General features: G+C 41.6%; 1 protein-coding gene across 7 annotated transcripts in view; it reads right to left on the bottom strand.

Moving 5' to 3' along the window:
* The window catches only part of NAV1 (neuron navigator 1), a 407211-nt gene that overhangs the window by 370563 nt on the left and 22861 nt on the right, over positions 1-13787 (bottom strand). The window contains exon 1 of one of the 7 annotated variants that reach the window (XM_061631863.1): positions 11080-11124. The exons of the other annotated variants lie outside the window; for them this stretch is intronic. The gene's annotated coding sequence lies outside the window, so the exon portion shown is untranslated. Of the gene's footprint in view, positions 1-11079; positions 11125-13787 lie in introns of those variants that run through there. 7 annotated transcript variants of the gene reach the window in all.

Here is a 13787-nt window from a genome sequence, read left to right as displayed (position 1 = left end):
TCTGGTTAAACAAAACAAAATCCTCCAAAGTCTGTACAGCTGGGTTTGTAATTATAAATTGCACATTATTTCTCCAAGATTGGAGCATTTATTTATATTTTTATATTTTAGATATCTTTTTTTAAAACCATCTTCATTCTTGTACATTTGCAGCAGCTTATTTCCACAAATGTCCAGTTTTTAAAAATTCCTAAGTAGCTGCCCGTCCTACTCTGTTCAGCAGAGCTCTGTGTTCCTCACTTGCATATGTACTGCCTTCAAGTCGATTCCGACTTATGGCGACCCTATGAATAGGGTTTTCATGAGGCTGAGAGGCAGTGACTGGCCCAAGGTCACCCAGGGAGCTTCATGACTATGTGGGGATTCGAACCTGGTCCAGGACTTAAAATCTAGAATTGCAAAACAATGAGGTCATCTAAACATAAGGCTCACACAGCACATTTTTCTTTATCTAAGGTCCCAATTATTATCACCTGTATGCACAAAGAGGCTACATTTTCTTTAGACAGATTCACACTTGATCAGATTACCCTGAAGATCTCTGGTTGTTTTGTACAACTCTGTCCTTTCTCCCTTGCTGCCCTGTATGCTCCGTACTGACCCCAAGAATACCTACATGATGGCATCTCTCCTATTTCCTTCAGACCCCACCTTTTCCATGAAGCCTTTTACTCAACACCCTAATTCCATGCCCTGCTGTAACTAAACCTAACCACATAAAGTGGAAACAACCACATATCCCTTCATATCCCTTCCCTTCTTCCTCTTTTGTTTCCCATGTATCCAATTATAGATTGTAAGCTCATCAGGGCAGGGACCAGTCCTCTTATACTACTGGGGTTGGCAGAAGGAAGATCACAATCAACTGGTAAATCTCTGTGTGATTTGCAATAGAATATTAAGGATTTCTGACTCCCAATTGGTTAACAGTAGCAACAATAAAATCACCCCTCCCCAGTTACACTACCAGGTAAAGAAAGCTGAAGGGGTGGGGTAACCAGGAGTGGATTTTTGTGTGTGGAACAACTGTGAATTCTGTTCAGTTCTGCTACTCAAAACTACTCAGTTCTGCTATGTAATACTCCTGAGCTCAGAATTCTATCATTCATTGTATATGTCTTTTGCACCAGGCTCCGTTTGATGGTTGTCTAGCAAAAAATAGTGTTGATTATTCCACAAGCCCAAAGTCTGCTCACTCCTGCTATAAAGCATCATACACAGTGATATAAACAACAACCACCACCACCTCCAAATTAGTCAGGAACTGCAGTCACAGAATAATTAATATATGCTTTCCAGATTACTTCATCTTCAAACATATTAAACTGAAATCCTGAAGCCCATCTAATTTGGGGAATCTACAAATTTATTTATTTAACCAACTGTATATACCACTTGACTGTGAAAAACTCTAAGCAATTTACCCAAACAAACTTTAAAATTATTAATAAAACAGTTAACAAGTAATTAAAAACATTTAAAAATTATTAAAAACAACAGTGGACTAAAAAGTGATTAAAATACTTCAGCATCTATCTGTTTGGATAGGCTTGCCTAAATTGAAATGTTTTAAGCAGGTGCCGAAAGAATACAGGGAAGGCACCTGCCTTATGTCAAATAACTCACTGGGATGTTTCTGGGGCCTAATTCACACATGCAACTTGCAGTGGGTGTAACCACTTAAAAATCAAATGTATGGAAGCTGCTTTGTATGGCAAGAAGTTTGTGTGAGCTGTGATTCCAGCGATTTATTAAAAACTAAGCTACTGCAACCCTCTTTTCTTGTGATTTGGGTAGTCACGTGGCTGAAATTAGCATGTGGGACAGTTACTCACAACAGAATGGACACCAGTTGATCCTGTTTTTAAAAGGCCACCCATGCAGCATATCATGTGAATCAACAAAGAGAGAAAAGGTTTTAAGGTTGCTGTCTTCATAGAGATTAGAGCTGGAACCAGTACTTGTGATGAATTTGGCATCTAGTATGTTTGAACCCCGTGTTCAAATTAGTTATCCATGTGCCTGCTGAATGAGGCTCTTTGACATTTTGCTGTTGTTCAGTCCAGTATTTGTCAGTTCAGCTAACGATTTGTGACTCTGCTTTCATCAAGGGTTACGGGCTAACCAATCAATGGCTTATCTAAAATCAAAGAGAGCCACTACAGAATGAATAAAGAAGTGAGTGGATAATGAATAACAAAGGGGAAGGCTATACAGATGAATCAGCAACATACAACTGAATGCTCAACATCTGTTTTTGCAAAGCTGAGTGGGTATTATGAACTGGACCACAAATGCTTTTTATCTGCCTGTTCAAACTCTGAACATCTGATGAATGCAAAGCTTTCTCTGAATAGTCATTTAGTTTTCCCAATGCTCAAACAGAATGGAACCCCATTAACCCAGACAGCCTGCAGTGACATCCAAAACTATTCAGGTAGGCAGAAGTACAGATAAACCAGCGTGTTACTTACATTGGATTCTGATAACAAAGGAGGAAAGGATTATAAGGCTGAGCGACATCTTGAAACACAGGATGTCTAATACATTAGTCTTCAGGATGTCTGCCTAACTCTTTTTTCTTCTCTCTTTCTTCTTGCTCTCTCCCAAGCTCTTGTGTTCACTTAAAGCAAGAAGAAATGATGGCAATGCCACTGGCATGACCCACTTTGAGTTGAATGAAGACCAATGCCATGCATCTGCAAAACTATTTTTATATTATGCATACAAATTTGTATGCATGGTTAAAATTTGTACTTTATAGATTGAAAAACGACCTCTATAGCTGTCACAAGCAGGGCAGCTCAAGAAACTTTCTCTCCTTAAGCTTCAGGAACTAATAACATCTTAATAGTAATAACCCACTGCTTGTGTTGTGATCCCAAGTTTAAGAGTTGCACATTTTAGAGTCAATTTGTTCGCTCTAAAGTTGTCTTTAGGTAGATTTATGCTAATACTCCCCCAAATGTGCAGTATTCATTTATCACAACAAAGGAGGTTTTTTCAGTGGCTGATTTAATAAACACAGCTGCAACATTGTGTCTGCAAAGCCGCACATGTCAGTTTACATCCAGATGACTGTATCTTTGGAACTGAATAAAAGCCCTTTGATTAGTGTATGCAAACGCCAATACAGGTGGAATACATCCAGCAAGAATCACAGAGTTCCCTAAACCGCCCAGAGAGCTATTTATTTATTTATTAGTTAGTCAGTCATACTTTTATACTGCTGATCCAGCTGCATTCTTTGCATGGTTTGCAGCGTGTTAAAACCCATAAAGCAATCATAAAACCTTCAACAATTTTAAACAAATTAAAACAGAATTAAAATGGCACCTAAAAGTTTGCACCAGTGCAAGTCCACAGGGACAACTTTAATAAAAGATCAACAGTCAAAGAAATAACTATTAAAAGGCCATTAAAAGGTCTGGATGAACAGAAAGGCCTTTACCTGGCCCCTAAGAGACAATAGCATAGGCAAAGGCAAGCCTGTATGGGGAGGGCATTCCATAGACATGGCACCATCACTGCAAAGGCCCTCTCCCTCTCTTACCACACTAGGTGGAAGAACCTGAAGAAGGGCCTCCAGTAGAGATTTTAGGGCCCATATGGGAATAAATGGGAGAAGGAAGTCCTTCAGATACACTGGTCCTAAGCCATTTTGAGCTCTAAAGTTTAAAAGCAGCCTTTTGAACAGACTCTCAACACAGATGCAGAACATTTCAGTATTCTCTGGTGCAGGCTGAATACCAGCGGCACACTGATACATTTAAGAGCTCATTGCAACAGCTTCCATAGCCACATACCCATCATGATTATCGAAACAAGGGTTGTTTGGGTGGCAAAAATGACCTAGTGATATTCCTATATTACATGGTGGGATGCACCTCTGACTCTCAATAACGAAAAAGACAAGAAAAAGACAAATGGAAGTTAGAAAAACTTCATTACAGAATGGAAAGGTGTGCTCCTGATGTTAACAGTTGTTCCAGGTGGTAGAAGACTATAGCCAAGAAATAGAAAATGACCTCAATGTCATATATAGCTACCAGCTTAACTTCTGCTGGTGTAGGAATATTAAACTTTTCCTGCATTAAGCAGGGGTTTGGACTCAATGGCCTTATAGACCCTTCCAGCTCTAGTATTCTATGATTCTATTATTCTAAATTACACAGATGAAGAAGACATGATATTCCTTGAGTTATCACAGGAGATTGTTCACAACTAGTGGCACAGATATACACCAACAAGTCAAATGCATGATCAGTCATTTCTCTGTCTCACCTCTTTCTGTTCTGCATCAGGTAGAGTATCTAACTTTTCAATGATCTTTTTCAAAGACACACATCTTTTATCTTCTTGTTAAAATAAAAAACCCTTAATTTTATCTTTTAAGTTATCTTTTTTTTAAGAAATAGTGGTTAATGGGCAGTAGCTCTGTTTTCTAGTCCTATTTTAGAATGCCTGGCTAAAGTAATGCTTTTACTCTTGCTGTTATGTGGACATTGTATATCAACATTTTATACAATTTTAAAAATTGTTTCAAACTTTGTCAGTCACTGTGGAAAGATTTTGTTTTAAACAGTGGCTAATAAATCTTTTCAATAATTAATAAATAAAATATGTATTCATTTAGACATATGTCATCCTTTTTCTTTTACCCTCCTTTCCAAATCCCCCCGCTAGGATTTATGGGAAGGTGCTGGATATGTCATGGGCACACTACAGTCTGTATTACTGTAATGTGCTCTGCACGGAGCTTCCCTTGAAGGCAGTCTGGAAGCTGCAGCTGGTGCAGAATTCTGTGGCTAGTCGCCTACCTGGAGCAGGTCACAGAGAGCAGATTTATGCAGAAACCCATTCCCAGTGAGGTATGTATCAGCTCTGTGTGTACCCCAAATTAAGAGGCAGATCTTCTTACAATTTGGCAGGCTTAATCCACCTGGAGGGGATCCTGTGCCTGTAAATTTCATCCACTTTGGACACAATGGAAAAAAGTTATAGCCACTTTTAGCTTTCTCATTATAGTGAATGGGGAACAGAGCTTCATTTTATACAAAGCAGCTCAGAACCGAAGCACAGATTGAAGCAGAAAGAGCACCGAGTGACTCCAAAACAGGTCAGATTTTAAAATTTTTAAAAACAATCTCCCAGCTACAAGGTGAATCTTGGAGGCTGTGCAAACCCCTAGACTAATTAGCTCTCTGGTGGCACATTTTGCATTATTTTAATACTGGTTATTACTGCTGTTTTATTTGCCCTTTAAAGTCAGTTGGTTGTTTTTATTCTTACTGTGTATTTTTCAGAGCCTGGAAAAGTTACTTTTTTGAACTACAACTCCCATGAGCCCCAACCAGCATGGCCACTGGATTGGGCTGATGGGAGTTGTAGTTCAAAAAAGTAACTTTTCCAAGCTCTGGTATTTTTGTTGTGGTAATCTTGAGACTCATTTTTGTAAGTCACTTTGGAGTAATCCATTTTAGAAAAACAAATAAGTAAGGAAGACTGTAATCATATGCACACTTTTCTAGACGTAAACTCCAATGGGCACAGTGGGACTCATTTCTGCATACACACGGTTAGCAATCCCAGCTATAAAACAATCAGCACTGAAGGAGGAATTTGCTTTTCCTTGGTTCAGTCTGAATGCATGATGAGAAACTGCAGAATCAGCTTTTCAGACTTTGGGGTGGGGATGGGAGATGTATATGCGTTTTAAGGACACCAAAAGGCACCATAAAATCGTACCTGCCACTCTTGCATTTGTTGTCACCAAGCTATTTTCAGGTTTCTGAATGCAAAATTTAGCAAAATGTCTGACATGTTTTTAATGTAGGAACAAAGCATAAGATAACTCAAATATATATGAGAGACGAAAAACATATGACACAAAGTGCAAGCAACAGATCATCTCGGAAGAATAACAGAAACAGACACCAGAAGTTGATGATTCAGATTAGAACAGTGTGGTTAACACTTAAGTACAGCAAACTACCATTATGTGAAAAAGAAACTAACAGTCTATTATAGGACCCATTTGATAGATACCATGTCATGGAAATAGAAGAGAGTGAAAAGGATGTTTTTTTAAAACCCAGCATTTAGAAACACAAAGTAAATATCCAGGGACCCAGAAATCTGGAAATACTGCTGTGAAAAGATGGATATATACAGTATACAGACACCTTTTATCTCACTGCTAATGACAAGCAGCCCACAGTCTTTGAGGACGACTTCCCGGGTTGAAGAGGGTAGCTAGCTAGCAGGCAGACCTAAGTGCCCTTTTATTTTAGAAATTGAGTACCAAATACATTAAGTCCTTCAGAGCCACTTTGGGAATTATTTTTAGAAGTCAAGGGTGTTTAACAAGGCCAGTCTTAAAGCATGACATAACAAAGGCATCCATCAGGGGTCTCACATTTCAAAGTTGCCTTGCAGCAATGTGCTTCTTGGGGAAAATGAAACTGACAGACTTTAATCAATAACATTCCCTCCTTTTTTTGCTAGGGTGGATGTCACAGATCAACCCTTCCCCAAAGTGAAGGAAGGTTTGCAAGAGAGGAGATGGAAAGTTCGTCAATATCTCAGCTGATTAAGCTCTAAGGCAGAGATAGCCAATGCTGTGTGCCCTCCAGATCCTCTGGACTGCAAGTTCCATCATCCCTGATCATTGGCCACACTAGCTCAGATGGAAGTTGTATTCCAAAATGTCTGGAGGGCACCATGTTGGCTACCACTGCTCAAGGGTTGCTTCTCACATATTGGGTATCACTTTGGTTCAATCACTTAGGCTGCAATTCTGAACACACTTACTAGAAAGTAAGCCGCATTGAACACAGTGGGGCTTACTTCTAAGTCAACATGTACAGTGTAGGTTGTACAAGATTGTACAAAAAGCTTAGAGATTTTCACAAAAAGCTTAGAGATGACCTGAAAACAAAAAAGGGCACATACAGGAAGTGGAAAGAAGGCCAGGCCACAAAGGAAGAGTACAGGCAGGTATCACGGAATTGCAGGGACGGCATCAAGAAGGCTAAAGCTGAGAATTAGCTGAGATTAGCGAGAGATGCTAAAAGCAACAAAAAAGCTTTCTTCAAGTACGTCCATAGTAAAAGAAAGAGAAAAGAAATGGTGGCACAGGTACGCAATGAGGATGGCAAAATGATAACAGATGACAAAGAAAAAGCAGAAGTGCTCAATTCCTACTTTGGCTCAGTCTTCTCCCAAAAAAGGGTCTATGACCTACCTGGGAAACATGAAGTAAAAGGGGCAGCATTTCAGCTTGAGATTGATAAAGAAACTGTCAAGGAATACCTAATCACTTTGAACTAGTTCAAATCGGCAGGGCCCGATAAACTGCATCCTAGAGTGCTGAAGGAACTGGCTGAAGAACTCTCAGAACCGCTGTCTGTTATCTTTGCGAAATCATGGAGGACTGGTGAAGTGCCGGATGACTGGACGAGAGCTAATGTTGTCCCTATCTTCAAAAAGGGCAAAAAGGAGGAACCAGGGAACTACAGACCAGTCAGCCTAACATCAATCCCTGGAAAAACTCTGGAACAGATTATAAAGCAGTCAATCTGTAAGCAACTTGAAAACAATGCAGTGATTACTAGGAGCCAACATGGATTTATGAAGAACAAATCCTGCCAAACTAATCTTATCACATTTTTTGATCGGGTGACCTCCCTTGTAGACTGTGGAAATGCTGTGGACATAATATATCTCGACTTCAGCAAAGCTTTTGATAAAGTGCCCCATGATATTCTGATTAGCAAAATAACTAAATGTGGACTGGATGGAACAACTATCAGGAGGATCCACAGTTGGCTCCAGAATCATACTCAAAGAGTGTTTATCAACGGTTCCTTCTCAAACTGGGTGGAAGTAATGAGCAGGGTACTACAGGACTTGGTCCTGGGCCCAGTGGTCTTCAACATTTTTACTAACAACTTGGATGAGGAGGTACAGAGCATGCTTATTAAATTTGCAGATGTTACAAAATTGGGAGGCACAGCTAATACCATGGAAGACAAACAAAATTCAAAGGGACCTTGATAGGCTGGAGCATTGGTCTGAAAACAACAGGATGAAATTCAACAGGGATAAATGCAAAGTTCTACACTTAGGAAAAAGAAAGCAAATGTACAGTTATAAGATGGGGGATACTTGGTTCACCAATATGACATGCGAGAAGGATCTTGGCAGTGTCATTGACCACAAGCTGAATATGAGCCAACTGTGCGATGTGGCTGCAAAAAAGGCAAATGCAATATAAGGCTGCATTAACAGAAGTATAGTTTCCAAATCACATGAAGTATTAGTTCCCCTCTATCCAGCACTGGTTAGGCCTCATCTTGAATACTGCATCCAGTTCTGGTCTCTGCACTTCAAGAAAGATGTGGACAAACTGGAACAGGTTCAGAGGAGGGCAACAAGGATGATCAGGGAACTAGAAACGAAGCCCTAGGAGGAGTGACTGAAAGAAATGGGCATGTTTAGTCTTGCAAAGAGAAGACTGAGGGGATATATGATAGCATTCTTCAAGTACTTTAAAGGTTGTAACACAGAGGAGGGCCAGGATCTCTTCTCGATCATCCCAGAGTGCAGGAACGGAATAATGGGCTCAAGGTGCAGGAAGCCAGATTTCGACTGAACATCAGGAAAACCTTCCTAACTGTTAGAGCCATACGATAATGGAACCAATTACCTAGAGAGGTAGTGGGCTCTCTGACACTGGAGGCCTTCAAGAGGCAGCTGGACAGCCATCTGTCAGGAATGCTTTGATATGGATTCCTGAATTGAGCAAGGGGCTGGACTTGATGGCCTTATAGGCCCCTTCCACTATTCTATGATTCTATAAAATTCTGGTGTTAATTACTCACAGCTGAACGTGGGTATGTTTCAGCCATGGTGACTGCTGCACACGCAAGTCACCAGGATGTTGCAATCACTGAACACGCAGCAAATTTCAAGAGACATGCTCCTATTTCCCATTGTTTCCCCTCAGCATTTGAATCTGTAGATCAGTCTCTCCTAGCTCTTCCAAATACCTCCAAGCTGCTGTAAAAGGCACCAGAAGATACACAGAGAAGCCTCAGGAACCAGGTTGCAACCCAAGACTGACAGCACACCTTTAAAACTCTCAAGGGAAGGACGAGACAGTGTGCCCCAGCATCTTCTGCTAGTCCCTCAAACAGAATTTCATCCACCCTTTCCCGTGCCTGCTCAGTAGCAGGGGGACAGATGGAAGGACCAAGTGGGAAAGAGGCAAGACAAACCACGGCTGCCTTATTGCCCACTTCATCTGGCAGCAGCCCTACCCAGGTGTGCCAAAGGGATGTAAAGGAGTAAGAAAGAATTCGCAGGCAACTGGATGGATTCAGCCAAGAAGGAGCCAGTCAGTAACCATCTAAAATCTTTACAGCCTGGTCTTTACAGCTTGTGGTCTCATCCACACCTGCAAGTCATTACTCAATGCTACAGTCATGAATGTATGAACCAGCCCACAGATGACTTCCCCCTAGATACAGTTAGCAGGTGAACAAGAGGAGAGGATTTCTGCACCTTTCATCGCTGTGTCATGCATGCTACACCTGCTAAACTTCCATCTTCCTCATATCAATCAAAGGTGCGCAACCCCAATGCTCTTTTTCACCTTGCACCTCTATTTCCCAACCCCCACCCCCTTAGATACAGTTGCCCTGAAGCAAGCTTTTAAAGCAGTTATGTTCATGCAGCTCCTGGCTATATGAATTAGGGTTGCCAAGTTCATGGCCTGGGACTCATCCTGTATCTTTAGGAGAAGAGAAGGTCAGCCAAGTGCAGGTTTTCTTGCAACACTGTAATGGGAAAAACCACAAGGTGGAATTTTTTCTTCCCCCTGCACAACTTTTAAAGATGCAGAAGGCCTCTTGGTTGCCAGGCCCAGCCTCCAAGAGGTCTTCTGTATCTTTAAAAGTTGTGCCAGGGGGAAGGGAGAATTCCACCTTGTGGTTTTTCCCATTACAGTGTTGCAAGAACACCTGCACTTGGCTGACTTTCTCTTCTCCTAAAGATACAAGATCAGTCTCAGGCCATAAACCTGGCAACCCTAATCTGAATCCATGCAAATTCATCCATCCATTTGCCATCCATGGAGGTAGCAATGGAATCACAATGCCCATGAAAGGAGAGACAGAGCAGGGAAGGGATAGGATGAGATCACACAAGCCTGTCCAGCCAAAGGCTCTGCTCTGAAGACAGTCTCCCCCAACATGTTGCCTGCTAGATGTTGTTGTGGACTACAGCTCTCACCAGCCCCAACCAGCAGTACTGTGTTGTCTGGGGTTGATGGGAGTTGTAGTCTGCAATATCTGGGAGGCACCAGTTTGGCAACAGCTTTCTTAAAATAAATGTCTGTTTTCAGGAGAAGACATGGTGACAACATGCTGTCCAGAGGCTAACATCTTTTCTTGATAAATCTACATACATAGTACTCCTCTTTTCCCATCTCACATGCTGAGACACCACTTCTGAAGGTACCATATCACTTTTAATGTCAGGCTAGTTTCCAGTCTTCTAGCAATCATTCTTGCATCTTTTCCCTGGACTGTTCCCAGTGTTTTCCTGTCTTTTTAATGATGTAGGCACCAAGAGAGGATAGAAGGCACAACAGTGCTTGTGATTCTCAAACCATGTAAATCAGAGCTCTTGGACTGAAGCCAATTTCATTCTACTGAATCCACTTAAAACTTGTCAGCTGCTGCACTGGGACAAATAGATTCTTGCTCCAACAGTACAGGAAAAGGAACACCCTATGCTGCTAGGCAAAGCTGGAGATCCTGGCCCCACCAGCCATTTACATTGCTGCAAAATCTTCCCGACCCTTGTTACTAGAAACATCACACAATGCCACCTTAACGGTGGGGAGACAATTGCAATAGCGCTTCTGAAACCACAAAAACCTCCCTTCCGACTGTATGCCCCCCAAACAGTCTCTTGAATGTAAACTATAACTCCATGCAACTTTAAATCAATACTATGATAGTAGTTATGTAAAATATCCCTCTCCCCGCACCAGGACATTTCTGCACTTACCAGGACATGTGCAGGGAAAGAAAACTGCTTGGTGTCTGTCTCTCTCTCTGTCTCTCACACACAAACACACACACACACGCCCACACCACTTCCTTTCTATCAAAAGACACTGCTGCTGCATGCATGGGAAGTATGATTGCCAGATTCAAAAATGGAGAGTGTTCCTGCACCTTTATGCATAGAATTTCACCAAGTGTTCTCTGGTGGGAGTGATAGCATGTGGATTTTTCCATCCTGTACAGGAACCATAGTTCTATGATAAAGCACATGCTTTGCACATGGAAGGCCCCTGGTTCAATGCCAGGCATCTCCAATTGCAAACAATTGCATCACAGGTAGCTAGTGATGCAGAAAATCTTCCGCCCAAGGCTCTGGGCAGCCACTTCTAGTCAGAATATCAGAGAAGATGACCCCCTGACCTAGATGGACAAAAAGTGCAACCTGGGAAAACATAGCTTCCTATGATCTCATCTGCACCATGCATTTAAAGGACGATTATACCACTTTTAAACAAGGAGAGAGCTCCTGTATTTCTAAAGCCTCAGCTAAACTATATATATAAAGCACTGTTATACCACTTAAAACAGCCATGGCTTTCCCCCAAAGAATCCTGTGAGTTGTAGTTTGTTAAGGGTGCAGAGAGTTGTTAGCAGACCCCTATTCTCCTCACAGAGCTACAATTCCTAAAGTGGTTTAATGATCAACCCCTCTGTATGATCAACTGTAGCTCTGTGAGAGGAATTAGGAGTCTCCAAACAATTCTCAGCACTCTTAACAAACTACAGCTCCCAGGATTCTTTGGAGGAAAGCCATGGCTGTTTTAAGTGGTATAATAGTGCTTTAAATATATAGTTCACATGAGGCTTTAGAAATACAGGAGCTCTTTCAGTGTCTGGATCTTCTTTAAAAACCCTTATTCTAGAGGGACGGGGGAGAGGAGGAAGTCTCCAGGCACACAAAATTAAGTTTACTGGGCCCAATAGTATTCAAAAATCTTCCCCATGGTGCTTATAGTGTGTGTGGTTTCAATAAAATGTAATTATCACTTTCATAAAATAAAAAATAAACCATAAGAAGGATTGTTATCTATGGAGAAGAGAAACCATCTTCTTAGGCTTGCAAAGCAATTTTATCTGGCCCTCAGTGGCCCTGCCAAATTGTAATTAAAACATACTGCCTACCCCTTTATTAACATGGAAAAGAATGCAATTTTTTTTAAAAAAGATAGATATTCAAAATTTTAATTTCTTGGAGCAGGGGAGCCAGTGTGGTGTAGTGGTTAGAGTGATAAATTAGGAACTGAGAGACTAGGGTTCAAATCACCACTCAAGCCATCAAGTTTGCTTGGACCAGTCTCTCTCCCTTTCTCTCCCCCTTCTCTTTATGTCTAGCCTACCTCATAGGTTTGTTGTGAAGATAAAATGAAGAGGGGGAGAACCGTATACACCACCTTAAGCTCCATGGAGGAAATATGGGATATAAAGGTTATTAATAAATATATAAGGATAAATGTGATGCCCTGGCTATCCCTGATTTCACATGTGCCATAATTGCAACATCCCACCTCGCTGATAAGTAGTGCTGGTTGGATTGTACAGCAAAATACATTTCTGGGCCCCAAAGAAGCACTGGCTGGGGAATATATATAAGTTGGTCATCCCTGCTGTAAAGCATCCACAGTAGCAGAATGCAACTCCTTGTCCTGTTCTCTCTCCCTTTCTACATTTCTGAAATGGTGATCCATCATTTTACAGGCATTCATTCCAGCCCCTCTTTGCTCCCTCGGGCTCAAATGCAGCATTCCCAGCTCGAATTAACCTTGTGGCCTTCAGCCTGGCTTGGTGCCATGCATGCACGCATCACTGCATGAAAAGGGCTGCAGTAAGCTGCAGGCAGATCATACGGTACAGCAAAACATGCAGAAGGAAGCTGCCCAATCTTTTATTTGGACAGTATAAAGACCTAGGCTAGAAGGAAAGCAATGGCACCTGGAAGTTAGACATGGGTTGCTGGATACCCTGACTACAAAAGGTGAAAGGTTTTACCAAGCAAGGAATGAAGCCTTTTCATATGTCTGCTGAGGATGAGACTCCAGGGATGGGAGAAGAGGAAATGGTATATACTATGTTTCCTTCCTGAGCACAGAGAGATCTCAGCCATGCTCCAGCATCCCTTTTAATCCTGAATGACACATCTTGGCCTTTTCAATGTAGGTCTGACCAAGCCCCAAAAAGCCAGGCATAGGGTGGCTTTACCCCCAGTGGCGAAGGATGTTGAAATGGGAGTTGGAAAACACAAGAGGAGATAAAATATCTCCAATCCACAGGGCCAGTGGAGACTGGTGGCTCCAATGTCAATGGGGCAGTGAATCCAGGTTTTAGCCCAAACTTTCAAAGAGCATTCATACCCTGCACAGCTCCTCAAAAGCTCAGACTAAAACCTGGAGTGGATTCACTGCACCACTGATATCAGAGCCACCAGTCTCTACTGCACAGTGCAGGATTAAGGGACATTATAGAGGTTAGGATAGCACTGGCCCATATTCTGGGGGCTCTCATCTACCTGATACATTTTCTGCACTTAACAGGGCCAGGAAGAGAAGGAGGGAGAGAGTCATAAACACGAATGTATATTCTATGCACTTAAAAAGAAAGGAACCAAGTGCATATCCATACCATACATGTAAAGCACTATTATACCATTTTAAC

The sequence above is a fragment of the Rhineura floridana genome, chromosome 6 (genome assembly GCF_030035675.1).
Source record: "Rhineura floridana isolate rRhiFlo1 chromosome 6, rRhiFlo1.hap2, whole genome shotgun sequence".
Lineage (NCBI taxonomy): Eukaryota > Metazoa > Chordata > Lepidosauria > Squamata > Rhineuridae > Rhineura > Rhineura floridana.
The sequence above is the reverse complement of the archived record's forward strand: the minus strand, read 5'-3'. Positions and strand labels throughout refer to the sequence as shown.